Below are 13,075 nucleotides of genomic sequence, written 5' to 3' on the forward strand. Positions count from 1 at the left end.
ATGAAGGACTCTGCAAGGCAAAGAACTCTTAAGGAATCCTCAGGTTCTCCTTGGTTGCTAGGAGAACAAGTTGTTTTTAACACACGTGGTTAGCCAGAGTTTTCCAATTGGATGCAGCAGGCTACCGTGATTCCTCTATCACTACAGCAGGCTTCCTTTTCAAAAAAAACAAATAAATTATTTGTTTTATTTTTTCTAAGATTTATTTATTTATTTGAGAGATAGAGTTACAGGCAGTGAGAGGGAGAGACAAAGGTCTTCCATCTGCTGGTTCACTCTGCAATGGCTGGAGCTGGGCCCATCTGAAGCCAGGAGCCAGAAGCTTCTTCCAGGTCTCCCACGCAGGTACAGGGGCCCAAGGACTTGGGCCATCTTCTACTGCTTTCCCAGGCCATAGAAGGGAGCTGGATTGGAAGAGGAACAGCTGGGACTTGAACCGGTGCCTTTATGGAATGCTGTGCCTCAGGCAGAGGATTAACCTACTGCGCCGTCCCCTCATGTTTTCTTACTAGGTTGATCCCATTAGAGTTCACTCTAACTTATTACTATCAAAGTGCTCACAGGAACTGCTGATTTTGACATATAGTTTTGAACATCAATGGATAAGTAGAATTATACCAGAATTTCAAGTAATTTCACTTCTCAGTTTGCAATTATTCTAATAATACTTCTGCTGCTTTACAGACTCAATTCTTTTTGTAAATAATTTTCATTTATATAAGAGGAACAAATTTCATGCATTTAATATATATATAAATTTAAGAACATAATGATACATGCTGCCCTACCCCCTCCAATCCTCCCTCCTTTTTCCTTTCTTATTTTCCTTTATAATTTTATGAAGAATTTTTAAAATTTATTTACTTGGGAAGCAGAGTTACAGATGGAGAGAGGGAAAGAGAGAGGTCTTTCATCCACTGGTTAACTCCCCAAATGTCCACAAAGGCGGGAGCTGGGCTGATCCAAAGCCAGGAGACCAGAGCCAGGAGCTTCTTCTGGGTCTCCCACGTGGGTGCAGGAGCCCAAGGACGTGGGCCATCTTCTACTGCTTTCCCAGGCCATAGAAGGGAGCTGGATCAGAAGTGGAGCAGCCCGGACTCGAACTGGCACCCATATGTGATGCCAGCATTGCAGGCAGATGCTTAACCTACTGCACCCTAAAATGACGTGTTTTAAATTAATTTTATAATCACAAGCTTAACCTTACAGTAAGCAAAGCATTCAACAAGTAGTAAGTAGAAAAGCCAGTGTTCTTCAAGAATATCGACAAAGGCTATAAACAATAATCAAATTTCAAAATGTCAATTTCACTCATATACGTTACATTTTTTGTACTCTGTGATGAAACTCTAAAATAATTCAAAACAATTATTTCTCTTAGGTGAGGATTTGAACTAGCTATTGAAAAATGCAAATCGCATTTAATTTGGGCATATCATATCTACCAAGATGGGGATGGGGGGGTGCTTATTAGAGAAAAAAACAAAAGAAACACCACTTTTTCTTTTATTACACTTCTAAAATTTTTTTTCTAGAAACATCTTACATGACATGTTTGAACTTTGCACCCCATGCTCATGGCAGGTTGTGCTGTTTGAATTGCAAGCTTTGAAGTTTAGTAAATGACTGATTACTGGTTCTAGAGTCTGAAGATAATTACTAAATCACTACAACCTTGATTTCCACACCTCTGAAATGGGGATTAAGAAGGTAAATTATAGAACGCTGTGAAACATAATTGAGATAAATATACACAGCTCCTATAGCATTGTAATCATACAAAAATTACATAGTAATTGTATAAAATAATCTTGCTAATATATATGAGGGTAATTTTGAAAAGTTTTATATTAAAATGAAGTTAAAAGGTAAGCTTATCTTGATGTAAAACATTTTGAAATCCATGCAAAGCTTTTGTTCATAGTAAACAATTTCCATGAACTTTTTGAGGATCTTTCATGTAACATATATTTTATTATAATGTAATGTGATGTTAATATATATTATCATAACAAATGAGAAATATATATTAATTACTAAACATTTGTTAAAAATATTTATCTTTATTCCTTTACCATTGTTGCATTTTTCTGCCATTGAAAACCAAGCAGAACTTTCTTTTATGCTTAGCTTTGTTCTGCAAATCACATACACACACCCACACACACACATACATTCCACACAAACACCTAATATCCTTTTACTTTAAGGTTAGGTATATTTTGCAAAGCACAAAACAATATTTTATTCCTGTCCCTCGCATAATCAATGCCACCTGTCATTTTTAACAGCACTTATTTTCAGATAATCTTATTTTGTTTAGTTTTTCTTATTTTCTATGCTTTAATGTGATGGCTTTAGAAGTTCCTTTCTTTCTTTTTAGCAACAGAGAACTCATTCTCCTTTAGAAGCAAAATATTGAATAGAACCTCAATACATAAAACAAATGTAAGGTAAACTTTTATTAAATCTGAAATAACGGAACCATCACTTTTTCATTTACTTTCCCCTCTTCTCTGGCTGCCCATATGCACCCAGCAATCTCTGGGTTTCTCTGGGAAAACACTAAGCACAGTGAAAGACAGTTTTACGTTTTCATTAGCTCACTTCAGGCCCTTTGCCTATGCCGTGCTTACATAAGTCACACAAACTGTACTTAACACAGTACCATAGTGTTGAGAAAATAAAACATTAAATACTTTTTATTTATTTATTGAGAGGCAGAGTTATAGCAGAGAGAGAGAGAGAGAGAGAGAGAGAGAGAGAGATGTGGGGAGCAACTCGGACTAGACTAAGTTACTGGAATTAAGACTTATTCTATGCATCTGCTCTCCCACAATATGGCACTGAGAAGGGAAACAGCTTCTACACAGCTGCCTCCAGTTCAACCAATAAACTGTAGGACCTGCTCCTGATTGGAGGAGAGCAGCGTGCTTGGCATGTGGATAGCAGAGTTGGGATTGGTGAAAGAGGACTATAAAGGAGGAGAGAGACAACATGCACCAGGAACATCTATCTGAAGGAACACCTGTGCAGCCCCTGAGAGAGCCAGCCGGCGGTGTGCCGCTCCCCCGCGGAAGTGGGGAAAGTGGCTAGGGGGAACCGCCCTTCCACGGAGGTGGAAGGGATGGTAGCCAACCCGGGAAGAACCAGCAGCAAACCCGGGGAGGGCCAAGCAGACAAAAGAACAGCGCAGGGTCCTGTGTCGTTCCTCCACGAAGACGGGGAGCGAGAGAGAGAGACGAAGGTCCTCCATCTGCTGGTTCACTCCCCAAAGGACTGCAATGGCTGGAGCTGGGTTGACCTGAAACCAGGAGCCAGGAGCTTCCTCCAGGTCTCCCACGTGGGTGCAGGGGCCCAAGCACCCAGGCCATCCTCCATTGCTTTCCCAGGCCACCAGCAGAGAGCTGGATTGGAAGAGGAGCAGCTGGGAATGGAACTACGCCCATATGGGATGCCAGCACTGCAAGTGGAGGGTTAACCCACTGTGCCACAGCGCTGGCCTCTAAACCTCTAAATATAACTTCTATAAATGCATTCAAAGTACTAATATTATCCATACTTGTTCATCAATGCAATTATTATTCTGGGTATTTTCCTGATCTGTCATTGGTCTTAGCAGTCACCCCAAACTTCAAATATGTAATTTGAGCTTTGCTAATTTTCAGTGTATTTAATCAAAGCCATTTCTCTGGCTTCCTAAGATCAAGTTGAATGGCAATTCTATATATTCTCTCTCTTCCTCCTCCCTTCTTCCCTCCCTCCCTCCCTTCCTTCCTTCCTTTTTCAGATTTATTTATTTATTTGAAAGAGTTACAGAGAGGGAGACACACACACACACACACACACACAGATCTTCCATCTGCTGGTTCACTCCCAAAATGATTGCAACAACCAGGGGTGGGCCAGGCCAAAGCCAGGAGCCAGGAACTTCTTCCAGGTCTCCCTCATGAATACAGGGGTCCAAGAGTTAAGGCCATCTTCTCCTGCTTTCCCAAGCCATTGTCAGGGAGCTGGACTGGAAGTGGAGCTGCTGGGACTGGAACTGGTGCCTATGTGAGAAGCTGGAACTGCAGAAGGTGTGTTAACCCACTACACTACATTGCCAACCCCTAATTTTTATGTTTTCTATAACACTGCCCTGGATGCAAACAGTTTTTCTTCTTATGTCTATCAGGTTGAGTTTGAAGTAATGCCACTGAGCACTAATAACAATGAAAACTACCAGGCTGTTTTGTTTTTGTTTTTGTTTTTGTTTTTGTTTTTTAGTAACAGCTGTTTTTTGTGTATTTGCTTCCCCCTTTAAATTTCACTGTGACAAGTTCTGCAAATGACTTGAGTCTCCCTTTCTTGACAGGACAGGAATACAACCCTCACATGAAAGAAATCATACTTCCCTTCTTCTGCCCATTCACCTTAAAATTATACAGAGACTTGTAGCTTGTTCTCTACCAAGAAAAAGGAAGACATTAAGATTCATATAGTGTTTAGAGTGAAAACACACACACATTGCCATCAATTTACTCTATCATTTTTGATCACTAGAATGTTCTCCTTGGGAACCTCTAATTACAAATTTTGAATTTTGAAAGTCATAAGGTATTGCTGGTACTTGCAATAGTGGCAAATATGAAGTTGCTTCAAATGAGCAAAATTTAGGATTCTGTCTCTATATCTCATTAGCATTAGCAAGATCCAGTCTCATAGCAACCCAGATCTGATGATGAACACCTGCCAGCCCAGATGGCTTGGGAGAAAATTTACAGCTAAATAGAATAAAGTTCTGATGTTGAGCTGCCCAAGCCATTATTTAACAGGGCTGCTGCAAGAATGCTGGAAGTTGTTATTGTAAAATCTTAGCAAAAAAGCATTCCCTAAGTTGTTATATCCAACTGCCATCACTTCTATCATATAATACCTTGACTTTAAAAATTTGTTGGAGCCAGCACTGTGGCATAGCGGGTAAAGCTGCCACTTGCAGTGCCAGTATCCCATATGGGTGCCAGTTCGTTTCCCGGCTGCTCCTCTTCCCATCCAGCTCTCTGCTATGGCCTGGGAGGGCAGTAGAGGATGGCCCAAGTCCTTCGGCCCCTGCACCTGTGTGGGAGACCTGAAAGAAGCTCCTGGCTTCAGGCTTCAAATTGGCACAACTCTGGCTGTTATGACCAATTGGGGAGTGAACCAGCGAATGGAAGATCTCTCTCTCTTTCTGCCGCTTTCTCTCTATGTGTAACTCTGACTTCCAAATAAATAAATCTTTTTAAAAATTTATTAATAATATATGGCTATTCTATCCCTACAAATGTTACAAGTGATATTGGCATGAACATAGCAGTGCAATAAATCAATAGCATCTGCACAATTATGAAATAAATGCTTATATTTTCATCCTTGCTTTTAAATAATTTCAATCCTTGTTTCTTTTAATGAATTGACTGATAAGCAATAACAAATATTGAGTCACTACTCCAGCTCCCAGTACTCTCTCCCCCATCTGAAGCCCTATAACTTAACAGCGCATGCCTTTCTATTGGGAGAGGAGCCTTTGCCTAGAGAAGTAGCTGGATGAGAAGTCAGAAGTCCTGCCATACTAATCATCCTTGTTCAGTTCTATCTATTTGTGTGACTTGATTGGACCATTCAACTAGGTTTTCCTCTCTGTAAGGTAATTTAGTACTTGAATGATTTCTTCCAGTGAGAAGCAGAACCCACTTCATTATCTGTTTTTATATATGTACAGTTTCTTTGCACAGAAGTTCATTCTTCAAGACAAGTATTGTATTTTATATCCCTACGAGTGGCTCAGAGCTTTGTGCACAACCAGTGCTCAAGAAACATCAGTTCTTATTGGCAAACATTTAACATAGTTGTTAAGATGCTGGAGTGCTGATTCCAGCTTCTGACCCTAGATTTATGCTAATGCAGGCACTGTGAAGCAGTAGTGATGGCTCCAGTAGCTGGATTTCTTCCACCCACGTGGGAGACCTACACTGAGCTCCCTCTCCCAGCTTTGACCTTTCATCCATCAGAGGCAGTTAGGAAGTGAACCAGCAGATGGAATCTCTCTGTCTCTGTATATTTTTTTCTGTATATTGTATATATTTCTGTCTCTTTTTCTTGCTCATGTATATATGAATACACACACACACAGTCAGTTCCCTCATTGCTTTCCTTTTTTAGTGGAAATTACAAGGATCATGGGCTTGAAAGTAAGCAAAACTGTGGGAATGAGGCTAACGGAGAGGATAGTCACTCTGAATCATACTTGTAATTCTTCAAGAAATAGTTCTCTCTTGACAATGAGTAGAGTATTTAAGTATTTAATATGCATTATTTTCCAAATGGTGATCTGTTTTAAGGATCCATACTTTGGTTAGATTAATATCATTATTGGCTGTATTGTAAATGTTTCTCTTGTATTAATCAGGGTTCTCCCAAGAGACAGAACCAACAGGTAGGAGCCAATAGGGTGTGTGTGTGTGTGTGTGTGTGTAGACTGTAGGGGTTGGCAAGGTTGAAATTTTCATGGAAGGTCTCCCAGGCTAGAAATTCCAATGTAAGTTGGTGTTGGAATATCAAATCTGAAAGCACTCTATAGTCAGAATTCCTTTTTTCAAAGGAGACCTCAGTCTTTTGTCTTAGATTTTCCTACTGATTTACTAAGCCCACCAAATTATGAAGAAAAACAGTCTTTCTTCAAAGTCAGCCAAGGAGCTGCTGTTGTGGCACGGCAGGCTGTGCCACTACTCACAATGCTGGCATCCCATTTCACAGTGCCAGTTTGAGTCCCAGCTGCTCTGCTTCCAACCCAACTTTCTGCTAATGTGCCTGGGAAATCCTTGGATGATGGAAAAATTACTTGGGTCCCTGTCACCCACATGGGAGACTCAAATGTTGTTCCTGGCTTCTGGTTTTGGCCTCACACAGTCCTGCTTGTTGTAGGCACTTGGGAAGTGAACTAGAAGAAGTAGGATATCCCTTTCTTTCTGTGTCTCTTTCTCCATCACTGTAACTTTTGAATAAACAAACAAGTAAATGAATGTTAAATATGTCAACTGAATTGGTTGATCACATCTAAAAAGTAACATCACAGCAGCTTCTAGACAGGTATTTCAGCAAAGAACGAAACAGTGGGCCACCTTAATTCAGCCAAGTTAACACATAAAATGAGCCATCACATTCTCCACCCCCTTTTCCACTCAGCCCCTTCCAGGGATTTCAACTCATCTGTTACTGAATGAGGGAGATTCGCTGCTCAAGATGCTTGGAAACCAATCTGTGTCATGAGTCTTTCAGGAAAAGAAAAGCTTTACCTAGGCAGCTGGCCAGGAGGGAGATAGGGGCAAAATCAAAATGTGTCTCCTCCATCAAAAGTTTGGGGAAATTTTTCTGGGGTCAAGAAAGAGAAGTGTGGCTGTGGATACACAGACAGGGTAATATACGATTGAGGGGGCCTGTGGCAGGACCAGGCATGGATTGGTATAGAGTCCAGCTAACAGATAATGTAATCTATCAAACTTTTCCTTTCCTAAAGCTGCTGGGCTCTCTTTCCACTCATTCTCCAATTTTTGGTCCCACAATGAGTATGATATGTTTGATGCAGGCAGGTAGCTAGTGAGTTATGAAGAGCTGAGGATTATCAGCACAAGTATAGACATTCTCACACTGCCCCAACTCCGCCCTATTTTGTGCAAACTCCAGCTGATAGGCTTCACTGCTTTAAGGCTGGTGCTGGCTAAAAATACCCAATATGGCTTCATCAGACTCAGCACACCCACACACCATCATGCACATGAAACTCACTCCATGTTATTGAGGCAATGACATTAGGAAGGTAGAGATGTTAAGTTCCCATGACTTTTTGTCCTTGCTGTTTTATCTCTGTGCTCCTATATCTGTGACTGTACGGTCACCTGTGTCACGTAACCAACAGGTCCACTTGGTTGGGTAACGGCCTACCCACAAGTCTTTTTTCTAATGGTTTGGCTTTGGGCCACTTTTGTTTATAAACCACACAAGCAGCTGGGGAGCATGGGTAGGCACAGTTGCCTGTGCTTGCTTGTGTGCATGTATGCAGTTGCATGTATGCAGTATGAATGTGTGGGTGTATGTGGCTATGGGTGGATGTATGTGTAGGTGTATGTGGCTGTGGGTGGATGTATGTAGATGTCTGTGTGTGTGTCTGACCACTGCCACAGACACAAAGGTGGATATCTCCTGTGGACCCACCGCTGTTGGGGGCAAGTAGCTTCTCCTTGTGCATTTCTCACTGTCACTATGCGTAAACAAGATATAAGCCCACAAATGACTCTGACTTGTGGGAATCTGGATCTGCATGTACCAGGCCCTAAGCTCCAGGCATACACACATCATGCACCATTTGCACAACCACTACCATTATGCACTGGGAACTTCAAAAGTGGACAGGGAAATTGATAGTACTCATACCCTCCCCCAACTACTCCCTCTTTTAATATTTACTCAGGGCCTGCCCCAGATACCATGCCCTCTCCTACAAAAGGATTACTCCAACTTTGGTGGGGACACCTCTCCCTCATAAGTTTGCCCATACTCCAATCTGAGTGTGTCTGTTTCCTGTGCCTTTAAATCTTGCTTGCCTGCTCACCTCTATCTATACTTCCTCCTTGAATTCCTTCACACACAGAGACAAGAACTTGTCAAGTCTAGCCAGGGGTCTCCCCCAAAACAGGCAGGTTGCAAATTTGATTCCAGGGCTCATCTGTAGGTAATAATCCTCCTTTTTGGGGTATGTGCATCTTGGTTGCTCAGCCTCGATCTAGTTGAGACTGAGTTTGCCAGCTTGCCAGTGAAGCTTGTAAAAACAACATAAGAAATATCAATTCAGTAGACTGACTTTTGTGGCCAGAACCTGTTGTTGAGGAATAGTGTGGGAGATTTTCAGGGAAGGAATGGGAAACAAGACAGAGAGATTTGGAGTTTCTGTATCAAGAGAAGTCGAAGGCAAGGAGGCAAAAACCTGGTTTTACAATGTGTTCTCTGATTTCACGCTTCTAATTTTTAAAATACTTTATTTACTTACTTAAAAAGCAGAGTGACAGAGAAACAGGAGAGAGACAGATGGACAGAGATAAAGACAGATCTTCCACCTGCTGGTTCACTCCCCAAATAACTACAATGGCCAGGGCTGGGCCAGGCCAAAGCCAGGAGCTTGAAGCTGTGGGTCTCCCACATGGGTCACAGGGGCCCAACCACATGTGCCATTTTCTGCCACTTTCCCACGTGCATTAGCAGGGAGCTGGATTGGAAGTGGAGCAGCTGGGACTTAAACCAGTACTCTGATTTGGTATAATGGTGCTGCAAATGACAGCTTAACCAATTACAACACAACATCAACTACTTTTATTTACTGTTGCTTCTATTTTTCCATATGCCACAGGGACTTGCAAATTATTATTTTTCTTCTTTTCCTCATCCAGTTATCTTCCTCTTTCTATTGTCTTTCATTTCATAAAATACATTTTTCTTCTGAAACCTTCATTCTCACTTAAACAAATTTTCCATTTCATTGCCTTTTTAATATTTTTTTCTTTTTTTAAGATTTATTTATTTATTTTTAAGTCAGAGTTAGAGAGAGAGAGAGAGAGAGAGAGAGGTCTTCCATCCAATGGTTCACTCCCCAGTTGGCTGCAACGGCCAGAGCTACGCTGATCCAAAGCCAGGAGCCAGGAGCCTCTTCTGGGTCTCCCATGTGGGTGCAGGGGCCCAAGGGCTTGGGCCATCTTCCACTGCTTTCCCAAGCCAAAGCAGAGAGCTGGATTGGAAGTGGAGCAGTAGGATGCCAGCACTTCAGGCCAGGGCATTAACCCACTGTGCCACAGCGCCGGCCCCTTATTTTTCTTTTGATACTTGTTTCTCATCCTCTTTCACTTTCTGCTTCTGAATGCTGCTCTCACCCATCTCTATTAGTAGGATACCTAAGCGCCTCCTTTTCTCCTGTCCCATATCTACCAGGTTGCTTAAAGCTTGATCAGCTTCTCCAACATCCTCTCCTCTCATTCATTCTAGGTACCTCATTTAGTACAATTTCAGGTTAGTAAGTTTTCCTTCAAACTTACGTGTCTAAATCATTTTTGTGTTAACTGAGGTACCCAACACTCTTCTCATGACCTGTCTTGGCAGCTAAGTTTTCAATTTTTTGAATATTTCAATGACAGGTGCATTAAATGACACAGGTGCATTAAAGTAGTTTGGAAATCATAATTTAGATTTCCATCTTTGCTAATCATCAATATTTCGAGCCCCCTATTTTAGTTTCTCTGTTTCCAGCCATTTCAGCCTCCCAGGACTTCTCAGAATGTTTTTCTTTTTCTTTGAAATTCAATGTTACTACATGGATGTTGCCATCAATTTTCTCCAACCGGATTTCAGAGTTTTGATTTACTTCTTTTTCTTCTTTTCCACGCTCTCATTTCCCCAATTTTAAAAACACAGCACTTTTCTCCTCTACTGCGCTTATGACCAGGTGGAACCGTATTTGGCTTTTCTTTTCCCATTTTCTCTGAACCTTAATAATGCTCTTTACTCAACCTTTCAAAAACATTTGCTGTTTATGATGCTCTCATCCCCGGCTCCCTAGGCATTCACTGTGCAATCTCTTCCTGCTGGAAGATCCCAAGTCCTGCTGCCAACGATGATTATTTCCAGTGATGCTTTAAATCTTCTTATTTTTCTGCACATGTTCTCAAACTTCTTCAGAAGCCTCAGTTGCAGAAATTCAATTTTCCCTAAGCATAATACCTGTGCATATCTAATCTGCAAACATTCTGATCAATCATAAGATTAACAATGCTACAGGATTTTTGTTACTATTTTGCTAATTTTTCCTTACACATGTAACTTTGTTATTTAAATTGTTTTACTCCCATCACCTTTATCTTATAGTGAAAGTGTTAAGAACTCTTATATTTGGTCATTTCAGTCTCTGTTGGGTTTGGAGGTTGGTCTTCTGTGCCCATGTGGCCTAATGAGTTACATAAAAGTGACTAGTGCTGATAATTAAGAATCTGAAAATACTGATATTTAATTTGGAGTTTTCATATAAATGTAGAGGAAAGTGCAGTTGTAAAATCACTTGACCTATGTATTTGCATGTCTTGTCAAAGTAACACAGCATTAATGTGTTCTCAAAAGCCACCATTACGTTTTATAGAGAAAGTATTTTCAGTAAAGTCCGGACAAGATTTCACCAATATCATTTTACTTTGTTCTAAAGATGACAGATGAAATAATCATACTATAGAAGGAAATAAAGCATTAGAAGTGATGATGAGACATTAATTATTATTAGATGGATATCAGTTAGAAAGAAAATATATCATTTCAAAAGTAATCCACACACTTTCTCACTCCCACACATAACTGCTTGGAAATTTATTTATTTAGCTATATCTTAAAAAAAGAAAAATGTATATTCATATTCCTTGATAGCAATACTTGAGATCTTAAAAGTAGCATATTTACTTATTAGTATCTAAATTTTTTATTTTCCCAACAAAATGTTTAAATGGATATCTTGGAACTAGCTAGACTGATTCTAAAGTTTTTATGACTAAAAAACAATAGCTAGGAAAAGTCTGAAAATGAAAGCAAATGACAAGAATTATATTACTGGACAACAGACCTGTGAATAATAACAGAAAACATAGAAACCAATTAAAATGTTGCTTTGGTCTGAATATTTATGTCCCCTGCAAGATACATATGTTGAAAGTAAATCTTCAGTGACATGGTGTTAAGAGGTGGTGCCTATAGCATTTAATTTGACCATGAGGCTTCCATATTCATGAATGAATGAAATTAGCCCCTTATAAAAGAGGTTCATGGGACGTACTCCCACTTTCTGCTAAGTGAAGAACACACGGAGGACAGACATCCCACAAAACAGTGAATCTGCTAGTTCCTTGATTTTTGATTTCTCAGCCTCTAAAATGGTGAGTAAAAAAATCATATTATTTATATAAGTCTGAAGTATGGTTTTTTTTTTTTTTTTTTTTTTGACAGGCAGAGTGGACAGTGAGAGAGAGAGACAGAGAGAAAGGTCTTCCTTTTGCCATTGGTTTACCCTCCAGTGGCCACTGCGGCCGGCGCACCGCGCTGATCCGAAGGCAGGAGCCAGGTACTTATCCTGGTCTCCCATGGGGTGCAGGGCCCAAGCACTTGGGCCATCCTCCACTGCACTCCCGGGCCACAGCAGAGAGCTGTCCTGGAAGAGGGGCAACCGGGACAGAATCCGGTGCCCCGACCTGGATTAGAACCCAGTGTGCCGGTGCCGCAAGGTGGAGGATTAGCCTAGTGAGCCATGGCGCCGGCCTGAAGTATGTTGTTTTAACAGTCTTAATCAACTAGGACCAATAAGCAGAGTAAATTGATGCATTTAAAATAAGCATTTAAAATAAGCACTAGTCAGCACTAGTGGGGATAATCACTATGTTCCTAAAGTTATATTTATTAAACGTATGAAGTTTTTATAGCTTAAATAAAGGGTTTCTGGGTGAAAAAAAATAAAAGGGAAGTAATTAGATGGAAAAAGATAAGTGTCTCATTGGAGTAATGGCCAATGAGAAATAAGGTAAGTACTAGAATTCAATGGCTATGGAGCTTATGTGATTTGGTTGCAAGATTAATTTTGAAAAACCTGTTTTAAGGTTTTATCTATTTGAGAGGCAGAGTAACAGACAGAGAAAGGGAGAGACAAACAGAAAGATCTTCTGTCCACTGGTTCACTCCCCAAATGGCTGCAATGGTTGGAGCTGAGCCGATCCAAAGCCAGGAGCCAGTAGCTTCTTTTGGGTCTCCTATGCGAATGCAGGGACCTAAGGATTTGGGCCATCTTCCACTGCTTTTCCAGGCCATAGCAGAGAGCTGGATCGGAAGTGGAGCAGCTGGGACTCAAACCGGCATCCATATGGAATGCCAGCACTGCAGGCAGCAACTCCATCCACGATGCCACAGTGCCGGCCTCCATTCTAGAGATTCATGAGTTGTGGATTTCAGCTTCATTCCATTATTGTCAAAGAAGACATAGTTTTGTTTA

The sequence above is a fragment of the Oryctolagus cuniculus genome, chromosome 11 (genome assembly GCF_964237555.1).
Source record: "Oryctolagus cuniculus chromosome 11, mOryCun1.1, whole genome shotgun sequence".
NCBI lineage: Eukaryota > Metazoa > Chordata > Mammalia > Lagomorpha > Leporidae > Oryctolagus > Oryctolagus cuniculus.